The 20,747-nt window shown below is 41.2% G+C and overlaps 1 protein-coding gene across 2 annotated transcripts in view; it reads left to right on the top strand.

The window, feature by feature from the left end:
* si:dkey-245n4.2 (uncharacterized) overlaps positions 1 to 17,695 on the top strand; it is a 43,892-nt gene extending 26,197 nt beyond the window's left edge. For both annotated transcript variants that reach the window (XR_008063780.1, XR_008063779.1), the window contains one exon: positions 13,415 to 17,695. The gene's annotated coding sequence lies outside the window, so the exon portion shown is untranslated. The remainder of the gene's footprint in view (positions 1 to 13,414) is intronic.
* Positions 17,696 to 20,747: the final 3,052 nt, after the last annotated feature.

The following is a 20,747-nucleotide window of genomic DNA, read 5'->3' as shown; positions in this document are numbered from 1 at the left end:
ATGACCCTATTAATACAACATAACGGTGTATAATACCCTACGCGATATCAGCACTCCTTCAGATGTAGGATCTTACTTTGATCACTCTTTTGTTGCTAAGAAATTGTTACTGATGTATAGAACAACATTTGGTTTAGATACAAGTATCATGAAACCTGTAACACAATAAATTCAGTAGGTTTTTTGACCTAACTTGCTTACCACTTTTTCCATGTGGTTTCTTCATACACACTCAATGAAATATTTGGTCAAGTTACTAATTTTGTGTATGGTGTCCTAGAAACAAGAGTGGGCCAACTTACCCCTTTGGCTCAACCTACCCCACTCTCCCCTACCTTATGGAAGACTCTCCCTGATTATTACAATATACAACCAAGAATGAAATCAATGTCCTGTTCAGACTTTTCTGCCCTCTTTATTCCTCTGGTAATGCTGTTTGACCCGAGCAAACATGCACACACACACACACACACACTACTGTTAGTCTGTCATCTTTGTGACTTGCATTTGAACTGAGTCGTGTAACAAATTAGTTGTTTGCGTAGCTGTTCTCTAACAAGTTCACTAACAGTTTCAATATTAAATCATGACTTGATGATTGCATGGCTGTGTGCTCAATTTTATACACCTGTCAGCAACAGTTTGGCTTTTCTTGAATAGATTTAACAAAGACTCATATTTAAAGCATTAAAATTCAATTCCCCATTTCAGCAATACCTACACTACCGGTCAGCCTACACTATACCTACACTATTCCAGCTTCACCTGGGATGCTTTCCGGGAGCACGCATGCTAACACAGCGCCGGGTGTACAGTGTTTCCTCCCACACATTGGTGCGCTGGCTTCCGGGTTAAGCAGGTATTGTGTCAAGAAGCAGTGCGGCTTGGCTGGTTGGTGTTTCGGAGGACACACAGCTTTCAACTTTCCCTAGTCCGTACGGAGTTGTAGGGATGGGACAAGACTAATTGGATACCACGGAATTGGGGAGATAAAGCTGTATAAAAATAAAATAATAATGATACCGTTAGCTAGCTTGCTTAACATTGACAATATGGTCAGACTAGGTACATTATCCATATTGATTAGGTTGTATTTGTCCCAAAAAATATTTGTTGTCATATTTTGGTTGAAAAGGTAAAGGCCAGTTGGGTACCAACATTTTCTCTGAGTTTCCAACTTTTAATTCCAATTTGGAGGGTCATTCAAGTGAAATGTCCCACATATAACTGCGATAGCACTTGTACGCGGCGTATCACAGGGTGGTAACGCTAGCTAGCATTTTTCTCTTATAGAGAGCAATAGTAATGCATTCTTTTTGTAAGCACTAACTCCGCCAATGCATATTTGCCAAAGCCTATGAGGAAATGAGTGGGACTGTGGTAAACACAGGCTTAGGAGATCTTATACGTTTTGTTCTGTGAGATAATCTTCATCAGCTGTTGTCAATTTTTGTGAATTTTAAAGCATTTATGTAATCAACAGAAACACATAAAGCACATAAAGGCTTCATAATTCATGAAGGTCATGTTAACTGACTGATATTATCTCATAGAACAAAATGTATAAGATCTCCTAAGCCTGTGTTAACCTGAGACGGAACCCAAACCGGCTGCGCGCATGTGCCATCGTGCATACATTTATTTTGTCCCCCTACACCAAACTCGGTCACAACACGCAGGTTAAAATATCAAAACAAACTCTGAACCAATGACATTAATTTGGGGACAGGTCGAAAAGCATTAAACATTTATGGCAATTTAGCTAGTTAGCTTGCACTTGCTAGCTAATTTGTCCTATTTAGCTAGCTTACTGTTGCTAGCTAATTTGTCCAGGGATATAAACATTAGGTTGTTATTTTACCTGAAATGCACAAGGTCCTCCACTCCGACAATTAATCCACACATAAAAACGGTCAACTGAATTGTTTCTAGTCATCTCTCCTCCTTCCAGGCTTTTTCATCATTTAACTTATATGGTGATTGGCATCTGAACTTTCATAGTATTTAATTTCACATTAATTTCCATCATAGCAATGGCTGAACGAACCAGAGGTAATTTATTTACGGCTTTTAGGACTACAAGCTGGCTAGCTCTATTCACTAATGAGGTCAGTGTGACATCACTACCGGGTAATAGCCCATCGTTTTTCTTGCTCCTTATTAGCTGTATTGGTTATTTTAAATGTGCAAACATACTATGTCAGTTGTTAAATAGCGAAGTCAACAAAATGTTTAATTTGTTGTTTTTTACAGTTTTCATCATAGCGGTGAGACATCTCACCTTAAAAATTCTCAGCAACAGAGTGATCAAATTATGATCCTTCAAATTACGATCCTACATCTGTACAACAAATGACAGATTATACAAATGCCTTAAAAGACACACATGTTTACTAGGCTGTTCTGTCCCAGCATGTACAGTGAACCTACTTCCTGTTCAATTAAACCTCTGACTTTAACAACAAACCTTAAACAAGCCACAAGTTGGTATCCTCCCTCTAATTTATATTTTCTAGATGACCAAAACAGGTTTCATGCGATGGATGAGTTTGCATTATAACCAAGTGAATCCTTCAGAATCCAAAGGAACAACAGTAGGCAGAATTTATGGTTCCTTCTATTACAGAACAGAACTCATGGTTCCTTCTAATAAGGCAAGTCGTGCAGGTCCTGAGGCAGCAAAGCATCCCCAAACCATCACACTATCACCACCATGCTTGACCATTGGTATAAGGTTATTACTGTGGAATAGAGTGTTTGGTTTTCGCCAGGCATAATGGGACACATGTCATCCAAAAAGTTAGACTTTTGACTCCTCTGTCCACATAACATTCTTCAAAGATTCTTGATGATCATCCAGGTGCTTCCATGTGCTTTTTGGAAAACTTTAGTGAACTTTTTGTTTTAGTGATTAAACCAATTTTCTCATTATATTTCACAATAAATGTAAATTTTGAAAGAATGGTTGTGTGCTTAGGGATGTTTACATTCCAAATGAATGCACAATGACAGGTTTCGAATTAAAGACTGTCTCTGTTACAAGTTTGACCAGTTTGGAGTTTTGTACCAATAGTTGTGAAAATTTACCACATACTTGGGAAAATATTACCAAAGCAATAAAAAAACTGTAATTGAAGTTTAAATAAATGCATGTTGATAGAATAGTGTTTTAATCTTTAGACACAGAAACACGACAGGATCTTAGGTGAGTTTAAACAAAAAACAATTTTATCTTGATCTGACAGAAAGCAGACAGTCATATGAGAATAACATACATGGGAACGAGTGTGTACGTGTGAGCGTGTGAGCGTGTGTGTGTGTGTGTGTGTGTGTGTGTGTGTGTGTGTGTGTGTGTGTGTGTGTGTGTGTGTGTGTGTGCGTGTGTACGTGTGTGTGTACGTGTGTGTGTGTGTGTGTGTGTGTGTGTGTGTGTGTGTGTGTGTGTGTGTGTGTGTGCGTGTGCGTGTGCGTGTGCGTGTGCGTGTGCGTGCGTGTGCGTGTGCGTGCGTGTGCGTGTGCATGCGTGTGTGTGGAATGAAAACAAGATACAGGCCAAGACAAGACATGAAACATTATTCCTCTTATGTGAATTTGATATTTTAAGAGCAACACTTAGTCGTGTTATTGTATTTTAAGTAGAAGGGAGACTTTTCCAAACACACCTACACACTTGCTCACTCACACGTACATACTGACCTTTTCATACCTGCTTCTGCTCAGACATGTGGCATCTTATGATTCATACCACTATTCTGACCTCTAATGCAGGTGGATTATCCTTAAGTTTTCCCAGTACTTTTCCTTATCCAACAAATTCCTCCATCAATACAATAGAAAAGTGTATACTAACTACGCAATATCAGTTCTTCCACAGATGTAGAATCTTAATAATCATTTCCACTTTAAAATGTCAGACTTCATTTGCTGAAACAAGACATTTATCAACCCCTACAAAAATCTCAGAACACGCCCCCTTTCACATCGACAGGGCTGTAGTGGAGCAGGTCGAGCGTTTCACGTTCCTTGGTGTCCACATCACCAACAAACTATCATGGTCGAAACACACCAAGACAGTCGTGAAGAGGGCACGACAACAACATATTTTCCCCCTCAGGAGACTGAAAAAATGTGGCAATCAGAGCGGGTGCAGCATTGAGAGAATCCTGACCGGTTGCATCACCACCTGGTATGGCAACTGCTCGGCATCCGACCCTAAGGCACTACAGAGGGTAGTGCATACGACTCAAGTACAATCCTGGGCCAAGCTTCCTGCCATTTCAGGACCTGTATACTAGGCGGTGTCAGGGGAAGTCTCCCAAAAAATTGTCAAAGACTCCAGTCACATAGCTCTCTCTGCTACCGCACGGCAAGCGGTACCGGAGTACCAAGTATAGGTCCAAAAGGCTCCTTAACAGTTTCTACCCCCAAACCATAAGACTGCTGAACAATTCATCAAATTGCCACCCGGACTATATATATAGACTGCTGCTAGTCATTTTACCCCTATGTAGAAATTACGTCGACTAACCAGTACCAACTGGTTAGTACCAACCAGTACCAATTTTTTGGGAGACTTCCCCTGACACCGCCTAGTATACAGGTCCTGAAATGGCAGGCAGCTTGGCCCCAGGACTGTACTGGGTCTTACTCACTACCCTCTGTAGTGCCTTACGGTCGGATGCCGAGCAGTTGCCATACCAGGTGGTGATGCAACCGGTCAGGATGCTCTCGATGGTGCTCTCAATGCTGCACCCACTCTGATTGCCAAATTCTTTCAGTCTCCTGAGGGGGAAAATATGTTGTCGTGCCCTCTTCACGACTGTCTTGGTGTGTTTGGACCATGATAGTTTGTTGGTGATGTGGACACCAAGGAACGTGAAACGCTCGACCCGCTCCACTACAGCCCTGTCGATGTGAACGGGGGCGTGTTGTGAGATTTTTGTAGGGGTTTATAAATGTTTTGTTTCAGCAAATGAAGTCTGACATTTTAAAGTGGAAATGATTATTAAGATCCTACATCTGTTTTTTGTTTAATCTCACCTAAGATCCTGTCGTGTTTCTGTGTCTAAAGAGTAAAACACTATTCTATTAACATGCATTCATTTAAACTTCAATTACAGGTTTTTATCGCTTTGGTAATATTTTACCAAGTATGAGGGTAAATTTTCACAACTCTTAGTACAAAATTCCAAACTGGTCAAACTTGTAACAGAGCCAGTCTTTAATTCGAAACCTGTCATTGAGCATTAATTTGGATTGTAAACATCCCTAAGCACACAACCATTCTTTCAAAATGTACATTTATTGTGAAATATAATGAGAACATTGGTTTAATCACTAAAACAAAAGTTCACTCCAGTTTTCCAAAAAGCACCTGGAAGCACCTGGATGATCATCAAGAATCTTTGAAGAATGTTATGTGGACAGAGGAGTCAAAAGTCTAACTTTTTGGATGACGTGTCCCATTATGCCTGGCGAAAACCAATCACTGTCACGCCCTGGTCGAAATATATTATGTTTATTCTTCATTTTATTTCGGTCAGGCCAGGGTGTGACATGGGTTATTGTGGTGTGTTTTTGTATTGGGGTTTTGTGGGGTGTCTACGTAGTCTATGGCTGCCTGAGGCGGTTCTCAATCAGAGTCAGGTGATTATCGTTGTCTCTGATTGGGAACCATATTTAGGCAGCCATATTCTTTGAGTGTTTCGTGGGTGATTGTTCCTTTCTTTGTGTTTGCACCAGATAGGGCTGTTTCGGTTTTCATTATTTCATTTCATTATTTTTGTAGTTTCTGCATGTATAGTTTTTCCTTCATTAAAATATATCATGAATCATTATCACGCTGGATTTTGGTCCGATCCTTGTTCCACCTCTTCGTCAGAGGAGGAGATAGAAGAGAGCCGTTACAAACACTCTATTCCACAGTAATAACCTTATACCAATGGTCAAGCATGGTGGTGATAGTGTGATGGTTTGGGGATGCTTTGCTGCCTCAGGACCTGCACGACTTGCCTTAATAGAAGGAACCATGAGTTCTGTTCTGTAATAGAAGGAACCATAAATTCTGCTCTGTATCAGAGGATTCTATAGGAGAATGTCAGGCCATCCGTCTGTGAGCTGAAGCTAAAGCAACTTCAGGATTATGCAGCAAGATAATGATCCAAAAAACATAATCAAGTCTACATGATCATTCAAAGTTGTTTTCCGCCTACTGTTGTTCCTTTGGATTCTGAAGGATTCACTTGGTTATAATGCAAACTCATCCATCACATGAAACCTGTTTTGGTCATCTAGAAAATATCAATTAGAGGGAGGATACCAACTTGTGGCTTCTTGTTTAAGGTTTGTTGTTAAAGTCAGAGGTTTAATTGAACAGGAAGTAGGTTCACTGTACATGCTGGGACAGAACAGCCTAGTATTTCCCTTAAGCCAGATTGTGCCAGCAAAGAGGAAGTCAGATCAATGCATTTCCACCTGGCAAGATGTCAGAATTGTATAACACTTTTACTGAGTACACAAGCCGCAAGGCCCTCCAGTGACCACAAAGACCTCCGGTGAATAGAGTGTTTGGTTTTCGCCAGGCATAATGGGACACAAGTTAAGTTAAGTTAGACTTTTGACTCAAAGATTCAAAGATTCTTGATGATCATCCAGGTGCTTCCAGGTGCTTTTTGGAAAACTTGAGTGAACTTTTTGTTTTAGTGATTAAACCAATGTTCTCATTATATTTCACAATAAATGTACATTTTGAAAGAATGGTTGTGTGCTTAGGGGTGTTTACAATCCAAATGAATGCACAATGACAGGTTTCGAATTAAAGACTGTCTCTGTTACAAGTTTGACCAGTTTGGAGTTTTGTACTAAGAGTTGTGAAAATTTACCACATACTTGGGAAAATATTACCAAAGCGATAAAAAACTTTAATTGAAGTTTAAATGAATGCATGTTGATAGAATAGTGTTTTACTCTTTAGACACAGAAACACGACAGGATCTTAGGTGAGTTTAAACAAAAAACAATTTTATCTTGATAGCATACATGGGAACGAGTGTGTACGTGTGTGTGTGTGTGTGTGTGTGTGTGTGTGTGTGTGTGTGTGTGTGTGTGTGTGTGTGTGTGTGTGTGTGTGTGTGTGTGCGTGCGTGCGTGCGTGCGTGCGTGCGTGCGTGCGTGCGTGCGTGCGTGCGTGCGTGCGTGCGTGCGTGTGTGTGTGTGTGTGTGTGTGTGTGTGTGTGTGTGTGTGTGTGTGTGTGTGTGTGTGTGTGTGTGTGTGTGTGTGTGTGGAATGAAAACAAGATACAGGACAAGACATGAAACTTCATTCCTCATATAATGCGAATTTGATTTTCCTAGAGCAATAATTAGTCATGTTATTGTTACTGTATTTTACGTAGAAGAGAGACTTTTCCAACCACACCTACACACTTGCTCACTCACACTGACCTTTTCGTACCTGCTTTTGCTCAGACATGTGGCATCTTATGATTCATACCACTATTCTGACCTGTTGGCAGGCCAAAACCTCAACCTCTAATGCAGGGGAATTATCCTTAAGTTTTCCCAGTACTTTTCCTTATCCAAAAAATTCGTCCATCAATACAATAGAAAACTGTATACTAACTACGCAATATCAGTTCTTCCACAGATGTAGAATCTTAATCATCATTTCCACTTTAAAATGTCAGACTTCATTTGCTGAAACAAAACATTTATCAACCTCTACAAAAATCTCAGAACACGCCCCCGTTCACATCGACAGGGCTGTAGTGGAGCAGGTCGAGCGTTTCACATTCCTTGATGTCCACATCACCAACAAACTTTAATGGTCCAAACACACCAAGGCAGTTGTGAAGATGGCATGACAACCTCTTTTCCCCCTTAGGAGACTGTAAAGATTTGGCAATCAGAGCGGTTGAAGGCTATAACTGCCTTCATAAAGCTCTTCAAATCACATTTTATTCATCACATGGGGCGGCAGGTAGCCTAGTGGTTAGAGCGTTGGGCCAGTAACTGAAAGGGTGCTAGATCGAATCCCTCAGCTGACAAGGTAAAAAAATATAGACGTCCTGGATGGCAGGAAGCTTGGCCCCAGTGATGTACTGGGCCGTACACACTACCCTCTGTAGTGCCTTGCAGTCGGAGGCCGAGCAGTTGCCATACAGTGATGCTACCGCTCAGGATGCTCTCAATGGTGCAGCTGTAGAACCTTTTGAGGATCTGAGAACCGATGCAAAATATTTTCAGTCTCATGAAGGGGAACAGGCTATGTCGATGCATCCTTCATGACTGTCTTACTGTGTTTGGACCAGGATAGTTTGTTGGTGATGTGAACTTGAAGCTCTCAACCTGTTCCACTACAGCCCAGTCGATGACAATGGGGGTGTGCTCAGTCCTCCTTTTCCTGTGGTCCACAATCATCTCCTTTGTCTTGATCACGTTGAGGGAGATGTTGTTGCACCGCACTGCCAGGTCGCTGACCTCCTCCCTATAGGCTGTCTCATCGTTGTCGGTGATCATCTGCAACCTTGATGATGGTGTTGGAGTCGTGCCTAGCCATGCAGTCATGAGTGAACAGGGAGTACAGGAGGGGACTGAGAACGCACCCCTGAGGGGCCCACGTGTTGAGGATCAGCGTGGTGGATGTGTTGTTCCCTACCCTTACCACCTGGGGGCGGCCCATCAGGACGTTCAGGACTCAGTTGCAGAGGGAGGTGTTTAGTCGCAGAGTACTTAGCTTAGTGATGAGCTTTGAGGGCACTATGGTGTTAAACGCTGAGCTGTAGTCAATGAATAGCATTTTCACGTAGGTGTTCCTTTTGTCCAGGTGGGAAAGGGCAGTGTGGAATGCAATAGAGATGGCATCATCTGTGGATCTGCTTGCTCTTGAGGTAGGTATCAGTGAATAGCTTATTGATCGTGCAGCCCTACGTACAGCACGCCATGTCATCACACGTCATCAGAGTGCGCAGCTGAACATTGTATGCTGAAAAACACTTGGTTTGTTATTTTTGATTGAAACAAAACTGATATTCATTAAATGCGAATGCAGAACTTATTGTTCTGTGGATTACGCAATGTAGTTAGCTTTTAACAGCAAGCACTTGTCCCGGAATCCTGCTTAACAAAAAGGTTTAAGCCTGCTTGACAGAGATGCTAAGCTGCTAGCCATCCAGCTTATGAAGTTGGTACCAGATGAGTTTTGCAATGGAGCCCTCTTTGTCTGGAGAAATAAATGAACGGTTCCAGCGCTGTTGGACCGGTATCTATTACGCTCTGTTTCGGGACAACTTGGAGTTCCAATGTGGCTATTATTTACTTGCCGGGGATTATAGGCTTGAGGTGGCTTCATTGATCATGCAGGAGTGGAATGCTTACATTTTCTACGCCAGTGGCTGGACTACGTTCGCGTTTGTTGAATGCATCTCCACCTTGTTGTTTGTCGTTATCCGACTGCCAGGAGCTCCCCCATCTGATAGCCGAGTCGAAGGAGCACAGCAAGAGGAGAAAGACAGTCAACGATGATCGCATGTTCAGAGCCGTGGAAGCCGAAGAAAACAACTTCCTGCAAAGCAGTCTACACTCCCAACGAGAGGCCTGGAGAGGATACAAACAATGAATAGTTTGGCTGTCCTGGAGCCTGATCTTCCTGCACCTTCCTCGCTGGGGGTGCCTATGTCTGCGGCCACAGTGCCTTCAACTACGAATTAGAAGTCGACGTCAACAACCTTCCGTCTCTGTTCTGGATCGAGCGGGGCTTCTCCATCTGTCGGAGGCCTGCCACAGGTGCCGGGAACAAAGGCTCAAGTTATCCTGCCTCTCGCCCGTCCATAAAGGGTTCTCCTAATCCTGAGAAGCGTGGGAGTGGGGGAATTTCCTCGTCCTTCTCGCCAGTGTTGATTCTGGGCTGCTCCGTGGTAAGCTGCTCCTGAGTGTACTACGCCTGAAGATGGAAATTAGTTCTATCGTAGTCCATGTGGGTTTTAATGTGGCAGTTTTGAAAAGTTGAAACTGGATTTTAAAGAGTTGATTGACTCTCTGCTAAACACTAACAAAATGCCCATCATATCTGGCCCTCTGCCATCTCTGAATCACGACATTGAACACTTTAGCAGGATTATTTATCCTGGTTACGTGATTACTGCAGCTCAATGGGTGTAACTTTTGTTGACAATTTCGATACCTTTTGGAAACAAAACATGTTTTATAAGGAGGGTGGGATCCACCCAAATCATTTAAGATCCTGGATCCATTATAAGGCTTCGTTGAGACAATGACTTATCAATGGCTCAAGCCCAGCTCAGCTTATCCCTACCATTGTGACACAGACTTGTCATGATGCTTCAGCAATTGTACATTACACCAGGGGTGTCAGTAGACACAATATAAGTAACCTAATGTTAAGTCCCTTTAACTGCCCTGAATGCCTCTACTGATCCTATAGCTATTGTATGCAGTAATCATGTGCCTATGAACAAGAGTAATACTGTTAGCACTAAGCCGGTGTGCCCTAGGAGGAAGTCCACTGTGAGCAGCTCACCCTGAACTAACATAAAGAACATGAGCACATCCACTGCTGCTAAGCTTCCAAATAAAGTCATGAAAGCAAGTAAGCATCCCCGAAGAAAAGTGCTCAAATAGCCCACGTTAATATATGTAGCTTAAGAAACAAGGTTCATGAAATCAATAATTTGCTAGTAACAAATGACATTCATATTCTGACTATCTCTGAAACTCACTTAGATAATACCTTTGATGATACAGTGGTAGCAATACAAGGTCATAACATTTCTAGAAAATATAGAAATGCCAATGGTGGAGGTGTTTCTGTTTACATTTACATTTACATTTAAGTCATTTAGCAGACGCTCTTATCCAGAGCGACTTACAAATTGGAATTCAGAAGCACATTCCTGTAAATATTAGAGAGGATCTCATGTCAAATACTGATGAAGTAATATGGCTACAGATTCATATGCCTCACCTAAAGCCCATTCCGGTGGGAAGCTGCTATAGACCACCAAGTGCTAACAGTCAGTATCTGGATAACATGTGTGAAATACTTGATAATGTATGTGATATCAACAGAGAGGTATATTTTATGGCTGATTTAAATATTGACTGGCTTTCATCAAGCCGCCCACTCAAGAAAAAGCTTCAAACTGTAATCAGTGCCTGTAACCTGGTTCAGGTTATCAGTCAAACTACCAGGGTAGTTATAACCAGCACAGGAATGAAATCATCAATTCTGCCAGGACCAAGAGAGACACTCAAGTGTTTTAGTACTATATCTCTTGACACAATGATGAAAATAATCATGGCCTCTAAACCTTCAAGTTGCATACTGGACCCTATTCCAACTAAACTACTGAAAGAGCTGCTTCCTGTGCTTGGCCCTCCTATGTTGAACATAATAAACGGCTCTCTATCCAAACTCACTAAAAGAAGCAGTAATAAGGCCTCTCTTGAAAAAGCCAAACCTTGACCCAGAAAATATTTTTAAAACTATCGGCCTATATCGAATCTTCCATTCCTCTCAAAATTTTTAGAAAAGCAGTTGCGCAGCAACTCACTGCCTTCCTGAAGACAAACAATGCATATGAAATGCTTTAGTCTGGTTTTAGACACCATCATAGCACTGAGACTGCACTTGTGAAGGTAGTAAATGACCTTTTAATGGCGTCAGACCGAGGCTCTGCATCTGTCCTCGTGCTCCTAGACCTTAGTACTGCTTTTGATACCATCGATCACCACATTATTTTGGAGAGATTGGAAACTCAAATTGGTCTACACGGACAAGTTCTGGCCTGGTTTAGATCTTATCTGTCAGAAAGGTATCAGTTTGTCTCTGTGAATGGTTTGTCCTCTGACAAATCAACTGTACATTTCGGTGTTCCTCAAGGTTCCGTTTTAGGACCACTATTGTTTTCACTATATATTTTACCTCTTGGGGATGTCATTCAAAAACATAATGTTAACTTTCACTGCTATGCGGATGACACACAGCTGTACATTTCAATGAAACATGGTGAAGCCCCAAAATTGCCCTCGCTTGAAGCCTGTGTTTCAGACATAAGGAAGTGGATGGCTGCAAACTTTCTACTTTTAACCTTGGACAAACAAATCAGAGATGCTTGTTCTAGGTCCCAAGAAACAAAGAGATCTTCTGTTGAATCTGACAATTAATCTTGATGGTTGTACAGTCGTGTCTGTGAAGGACCTCGGAGTTAATCTGGACCCTGATCTCTCTTTTGACGAACATATCAAGACTGTTTCAAGGACAGCTTTTTTCCATCTACGTAACATTGCAAAAATCAGAAACTTTCTGTCCAAAAATGAAGCAGAAAAATTCATCCATGCTTTTGTTACTTCTAGGTTAGACTACTGCAATGCTCTACTCTCCGGCTACCCGGACAAAGCACCAAATAAACTATTGCTAAATTAGTGCTAAATACGGCTGCTAGAATCCTGACTAGAACCAAAAAATGTGATCATATTACTCCAGTGCTAGCCTCCCTACACTTGCTTCCTGTTAAGGCAAGGGCTGATTTCAAGGTGTGACTGCTAACCTTTAAAGCATTACATGGGCTTGCTCCGACCTATCTTTCTGATTTGGTCCTGCCGTACATACCTACATGTACGCTACGTTCACAAGACGCGGGCCTCCTAATTGTCCCTAGAATTTCTAAGCAAACAGCTGGTGGCAGAACTTTCTCCGACAGAGCTCCATTTTTATTGAATGGTCTGCCTACCCATGTGAGAGACGCAGACTCGGTCTCAACCTTTAAGTCTTTACTGAAGACTCATCTCTTCAATGGGTCCTATGATTGAGTGTAGTCTGGCCCAGGAGTGTGAAGGTGAACGGAAAGGCTCTGGAGCAACGAACCACCCTTGCTGTCTCTGCCTGGCCGGTTCTCCTCTCTCCACTGGGATTCTCTGCCTCTCACCCTATTACAGGGGCTGAGTCACTGGCTTACTGGTGCTCTTTCATGCCGTCCCTAGGAGGGGTGCGTCACTTGAGTGGGTTGAGTCACTGACGTGATCTTCCTGTCTGGGTTGGCGCCCCCCCTTGGGGTGTGCCGTGGCGGAGATCTTTGTGGACTATACTCGGCCTTGTCTCAGGATGGTAAGTTGGTGGTTGAAGCTTACCCTCTAGTGGTGTGAGGGCTGTGCTTTGGCAAAGTGGGTGGGGTTATATCCTTCCTGTTTGGCCCTGTCTCGGGGTATCATCGGATGGGGCCACAGTGTCTCTTGACCCCTCCTGTCTCAGCCTCCAGTATTTATGCTGCAGTAGTTTATGTGTCGGGGGGCTAAGGTCAGTTTGTTATATCTGGAGTACTTCTCCTGTCTTATCCGGTGTCCTGTGTGAATTTAAGTATGCCCTCTCTAATTCTCTCTTTCTCTCTTTCTCTCGGAGGACCTGAGCCCTAGGACCATGCCTCAGGACTACCTGGCATGATGACCCCTTGCTGTCCCCAGTCCACCTGGCCGTGCTGCTGCTCCATTTTCAACTGTTCTGCCTGCGACTATGGAATCCTGACCTGTTCACCGGACGTGCTACCTGTCCCAGACTTGCTGTTTTCAACTCTCTAGAGACAGCAGGAGTGGTAGAGATACTCTTAATGATCGGCTATGAAAAGCCAACTGACATTTACTCCTGAGGTGCTGACTTGCTGCACCCTCGACAACTACTGTGATTATTGTTATTTGACCATGCTGGTCATTTATAAAAATGTTGGCCATGTTCTGTTATAATCTCCACCCGCCACAGCCAGAAGAGGCCTGGCCACCCCTCATAGCCTGGTTCCTCTCTAGGTTTCTTCCTAGGTTTTGGCCTTTCTAGGGAGATTTTCCTAGCCACCGTGCTTCTACACCTGCATTGCTTGCTGTTTGGAGTTATAGGCTGGGTTTCTGTACAGCACTTTGAGATATCAGCTGATGTACGAAGGGATATATAAATAAATGTGATTTGATTTGATTTGATGTATTGATCACATCTTCACTAATGCTCCAGAAATGTGCTTGAAAATAGTATCCAGATCCATCAGATGTGGTGATCACATTGCAATAGCCATATCTAGGAAAACCAAAGTTCCAAAGGCTGGGCCTAATATAGTGTATAAGAGGTCATACAATAAGTTTTGTAGTGATTCCTATGTTGTTGATGTAAAGAATATCTGTTGGTTGTGGTGTGTAATGAGGAGCAAACAGACACGGCACTTGACACGTTTATAAAATTGCTTATTCCATTTGCTAATAAGCATGCACCCATTAAGAAAATGACTGTAATAACTGTTAAATCTCTGTGGATTGATGAGAAAACTTTTGGAACAAATTGTGTTTGACCAGATACAATGCTATTTTACAGTAAACAAATTGACAACAAACTTTCAGCATGCTTATAGAAAAGGACATTCATAAGCACAGCACTTACACAAATGATTGATAATAAAATATTGAGGGAGCTGTTTTGTTAGATTTCAGTGCGGCCTTTGACATTATCGATCATAGTCTGCTGCTGGCAAAACTTGTTATGTTATGTTATGGCTTTACACGGCCTGCTACAGTATATTGTGGATAAAGAGTTACCTGTCTAACAGAATACTGAGGGTGTTCTTTAATGGAAGCCTCTCCAACATAACATAGAATTAGGAATTCCTCAAGGCAGCTGTCTAGGCCCATGACTTTCAATCTTTATTATGATTATTTTTATAAATTTTTTACCCCTTTTTCTCCCCAATTTCGTGGTATCCAATTGGTAGTTACAGTCTTGTCTCATCGCTGCAACTCCCGTACGGACTCGGGAGAGGCGAAGGTCGAGAGCCGTGCGTCCTCCGAAACACAACCCAACCAGAGGAATGAGGAAACACCGTACACCTGGCGACGAGGTCAGCGTGCACTGCACCTCACTAAACCATTCACTAAACCCTAAACCTCAACTAAATATTGCAATAAATAATGTGGAAATTGAGCAAGTTGAGGTGACTAAACTGCTTGGAGTTACCCTGGATCGTAATCTGTCATGGTCAAAACATTTTGATACAACAGTAGCGAAGATGGGGAGAAGTATGTCCATGATAAGGTGCTGCTCTACCTTCTTGACAGCACTGTTTTGTCACACTTGGACTTTCAGTCGTGTGGTCAGGTGCCACAAAAAAGGACTTAGGAAATTGCAATTGGTTCAGAACAGAATGTAACAAAATTTGGGAAAAGTTAAGGGGTCTGAATATTTTCTGAAGGCACTGTATAACTACGATAGCACGTGTACATAGGTGGTAAAGCTAGCTGGCATTTTCCTCTCATAGAGACCAATAGTAATGGCGTATTTTGTAGGCATTAACTCCACCATGGGTCATTGGCCAAAGCATATGGGTAAATTAATGGGACTGTGTTAAACATTAATGGGGAAATAATGTGGTTTTGAGATAAACTGTGAAAGTAAGGTCTGAGGTTCTCACAGGCTTAGGAGATCTTATACATTATATTCTATGAGATAATCTCATAGATAATCTGCTTCAAAAGAAGCACATAAAGCACAAAAAGGTTGAATAATTTATTAAGGTCATGTTAACTGACTGATATTATATCATAGAACAAAATGTATAACATCTTCTCAGCCTATGTTAACCCCAGACCTTATTTTCGCAGTTTATCTCAAAACCTCATTCTTTCCCCATTAATTTCCCCAATAGGAATGGCTAAACGAACCATAGGTAACTCATTTCTGTTTCCTTAGGACCTCAAGCTGGTGACAACACTTCTGGGTGACAGCCCAGCGTTTTTCTTGCTTCTTATTAGCTATTTTTATTTTATTTTGGTTTTCTTGCACAAAACACCAATATACTTACAGGAAGTACGCAAACAAACAAACAAATAAGAAGAACATATGGTACAGATGCAGGATCTTAATTTGAGCCAGTTTCCTTAAGCAGTGTCAAAATAAACAAATGCCTTAAAAGACACACAAGTGTTGACTGTTTTTCAGCTTTCTCACTTGAATATTGGACAATGATCTTAATATATTGCTTGAACTTCTTATAGAACACATGGAAGAGTGTTTCTTTTTGTGAATTTACAGTTCTGAATATGCAATGTGCCTCTCACATTCTCCTCATGTGTAGCCAAATTGAAAAAAATGTCATGATGTTTATGTCTCTTAATTTGTCGTAGTCCTACTTCTGGCAGATGGTGCTAATATTCCTTACGTGATTTACCATTGGTGTCCTGCATTTATCTGCACAGCCGGAAACACACTTGTGTCCCCTGGCGACCGGTTAGTACATAAAGCATCCTCAATTCAGGCTGAAAAGGCATCAATTTGCTCCTTAACTAGCTTTAATGGTGTCCCTCCGGGGAAAACAACAGGAAAAATATGCATGTTGTCTTAATAAAACACAATTTTCCACTATAGGAGTGTATAGCCAGTTGGGCTGACTGTGTCAACACCTAGAGGTTATACAACATCAGGAAGAACAATGCCCAACTATCCTGTTGGTAAAGGTTTCTAGTGTGCAAATGTAAAATGTAAATCTTAAAATAGTGGCATAGCTATTGTTAATATACGTTTTAAGAATTGAATGACGATTTTGAAACATGTATTGACCACTGCCAGGGACTTAGCTAGCTGCTAGCCCATGTCAGCTACCGTTTTTTTAGCTCATTCTTTTAGCCCATATATTTTGTTGTAATGTTTGAGTCACTCAAATATCACATTAATACACATTAGAAGTGGGAAAATGTATAGAATTGCAAGAGAATTTGCTTTAAAACAGCACAATTTTCTCTGCACCACACGACAAAACGTGTAGAATTGCAAGAATTGCAAGAAATAAGCTTTAAACATGCGAAATAGTATTTCCTCCAACAAGAGGGGTGTGAACAGTTTGTGTCATGAACACTGCTTGTACCCATAGAAATAGATGTGACGCGAGCGCAGGGATGGGTCGTTCTAGACAAGTATACCATACCATCTATTGGCTTATTTGGCCATCTGGAGTGCAGGTAATAGTTTTAGAAGCTTTGTGAAATGGGATAGTTTGTTATCCCCTATCTCCAGTGACGAGAACCGTATAATGATGACGTAGCACGTCGTGTTTAATTTCTAGGAAGGATTATCCCTTTAAACAAATATGATCTATTATATTTACATTTTTGACAAGATTGCAGAGTAACCGCTCTAACAATGGAAATACATGTCCTCAATGATTGAAGGTAGGCGAGATCATGTGGGACCATTCTAGCAAATGAGAGGGCAGATAAACATGTGAACAACATACACAACTAATGTTAAACGACATTTCTTTAGTATTAACCGGCCTTAAGTCGTTTTTCTCAAAGTTACCGAAATGCCACGTGCATCCATTTACATCAGTACATTTGTAACAGCCTAAACTTTACGAAACTTCTATTAAATCAAATAAGCCATATTTAAATTGACACTCTCTCATAGAACTCCATTCAAAAAGTGCTTATCTAATGCAGACACATTTTTGGGCGGAGTAAATCCTCTCGTTTCACTATGTCCTCTCTGCTTTAAATAGTTATTGTTATGTGTCGGAAATGGGGAATTGAATTTGAATGCTTTGAATATGAATCTGTTAAATCTGTTGAAGACATTCAACTAAAAAATGTCAATAGAATTATTCTATTTCTGTGTCACATCTAGAACATGTAAATAAAATGTTAATATTTCCTTTAACATTCCATGTTGTGTCCATATTTTTTCTGATAAGGGAGGCATGTCCATAGATGGGTAAATATAAATAACAGAACATTGACTGCACACATTTTAATCATTTAGCAGACACTCTTATCCAGAGCAGTTAGAGATAAGTGCCTTGCTCAAGGGCACATCAACAGAGTTTTCAAGTAGTCGGTTCAGGGATTCAAACCAGCAACCTTTCCGTTACTGGCCCAACACTCTTAACCACTAGACTTCCTGCTAGTGTTATAGCTCAGAGTGGCAAACTGCCGTTAATTACCATGAAGTGCTTAGCTATTAATGCTTTATGAAAGGAAAATAGATTAGACTTTACTTTGACTGCATATAACTCATGAATAGACCTTTCATGTGTGTGTTATAGACCAGTATGACAAACGTAATTGAGATGTGCAGTAGAACTGTTAGAGTTACAAAGAGTTAAGATATGACCCTCAACTACACAATTTCATCCATAAAATTTCATCCATAAAATGTACCCTGACGATTCAACCCTGTGGGTATCTTGATGCACAATTGACCTCAGTGAGACGAAGAAGGTAAGTCAAGGGCTTATAACATAATTTTAAAAATGTGGTTTGGCCTTTCGGTACACTACAGTTCAAAAGTTTGGGGTCACTTAAAAATGTCCTTGTTTTTGAAAGAAAAGCACATTCTTTTGTCCATTAAAATAACACCATATTGATCAGAAATACAGTGTAGACATTGTTAATGTTGTAAATAACTTTTGTAGCTGGAAATTGTAGAATATCGATATAGGCGAACAGAGGCCCGTTACCAGCAACCATCACTCCTGTGTTCCAATGGCACATTGTGTTAACTAATCCAAGTTTATCATTTTAAAAAGCTAATTTATCTTTAGAAAACCCTTTTGCAATTATGTTAGCACAGCTGAAAACTGTTGGTCTGATTAAAGAAGCAATACAACTAAAAGGTAGAGTGTCTGGAGCATCAGCATTTGTGGGTTCGATTACAGTGCCTTGCAAAGGTATTCACCCCCTTGGCGTTTGACCTATTTTGTTGCATTACAACCTGTCATTTAAATAGATTTTTATTTGGATTTCATGTAATGGACACAAAAGAGTCCAAGTTGGTGACGTGAAATAAAAAAAATACTTGGTTAAAAGAATTCACAAAAAACAAAAACAGAAAAGTGGAGCGTGCGTGCATACTGTGTGTATTCACCCCCTTTACTGTGTGTATTCACCCCCTTTACTGTGTGTATTCACCCCCTTTACTGTATGTATTCACCCCCTTTACTGTATGTATTCACCCCCTTTACTGTATGTATTCACCCCCTTTACTGTATGTATTCACCCCTTTACTGTATGTATTCACCCCTTTACTGTGTGTATTCACCCCTTTACTGTATGTATTCACCCCTTTACTGTATGTATTCACCCCTTTACTGTGTGTATTCACCCCTTTACTGTTATTCACCCCCTTTACTGTGTATTCACCCCTTTACTGTATTCACCCCCTTTACTGTATGTATTCACCCCCTGTATGTATTCACCCCCTTTACTGTGTGTATTCACCCCCTTTACTGTATGTATTCACCCCCTTTACTGTATGTATTCACCCCTTTACTGTGTGTATTCACCCCCTTTACTGTGTGTATTCACCCCCTTTACTGTATGTATTCACCCCCTTTACTGTATGTATTCACCCCCTTTACTGTATGTATTCACCCCCTTTACTGTGTGTATTCACCCCCTTTACTGTATGTATTCACCCCCTTTACTGTATGTATTCACCCCCTTTACTGTGTGTATTCACCCCCTTTACTGTATGTATTCACCCCCTTTACTGTATGTATTCACCCCCTTTACTGTGTGTATTCACCCCCTTTACTGTATGTATTCACCCCCTTTACTGTGTGTATTCACCCCCTTTACTGTATGTATTCACCCCCTTTACTGTATGTATTCACCTGTGTGTATTCCTTTACTGTATGTATTCACCCCTTTACTGTATGTATTCACCCCCTTTATTCTGTATGTATTCACCCCTTTACTGTATGTATTCACCCCCTTTACTGTATGTATTCACCCCTTTACTGTATGTATTCACCCCTGTGTGTATTCTTTACTGTATGTATTCACCCCTTTACTGTGTGTATTCACCCCTTTACTGTGTGTATTCACCCCCTTTACTGTATGTATTCACCCCCTTTACTGTGTATTCACCCCTTTACTGTATTACTGTATGTATTCACCCCCTTTACTGTGTGTATTCACCCCTTTACTGTATTCACCCCTTTACTGTATGTATTCACCCCTTTACTGTATGTATTCACCCCTTTACTGTGTGTATTCACCCCCTTTACTGTATGTATTCACCCCTTTACTGTATGTATTCACCCCTTTACTGTTATTCACCCCTTTACTGTATGTATTCACCCCTTTACTGTATGTATTCACCCCTTTACTGTATGTATTCACCCCCTTTACTGTATGTATTCACCCCTTTACTGTATGTATTCACCCCTTTACTGTGTGTACTGTGTGTATTCACCCCTTTACTGTGTGTATTCACCCCCTTTACTGTATGTATTCACCCCTTTACTGTATGTATTCACCCCCTTTACTGTGTGTATTCTTTACTGTATGTATTCACCCCCTTTACTGTGTACCCCCTTTACTGTATGTATTCACCCCTTTACTGTGTGTATTCACCCCTTTACTGTATGTATTCACCCCTTTACTGTATGTATTCACCCCTTTACTGTATGTATTCACCCCCTTTACTGTGTGTATTCACCCCCTTTACTGTATGTATTCACCCCCTTTACTGTATGTATTCACCCCCTTTACTGTGTGTATTCACCCCTTTACTGTATGTATTCACCCCTTTACTGTATGTATTCACCCCTTTACTGTATGTATTCTGTGTATTCACCCCTTTACTGTATTCACCCCTTTACTGTATGTATTCACCCCTTTACTGTATGTATTCACCCCTTTACTGTGTGTATTCACCCCCTTTACTGTATGTATTCACCCCCTTTACTGTATGTATTCACCCCCTT

Source organism: Oncorhynchus keta, chromosome 14 (assembly GCF_023373465.1).
Source record: "Oncorhynchus keta strain PuntledgeMale-10-30-2019 chromosome 14, Oket_V2, whole genome shotgun sequence".
In the NCBI taxonomy this organism is placed as follows: domain Eukaryota; kingdom Metazoa; phylum Chordata; class Actinopteri; order Salmoniformes; family Salmonidae; genus Oncorhynchus; species Oncorhynchus keta.
The sequence above is the reverse complement of the archived record's forward strand: the minus strand, read 5'-3'. Positions and strand labels throughout refer to the sequence as shown.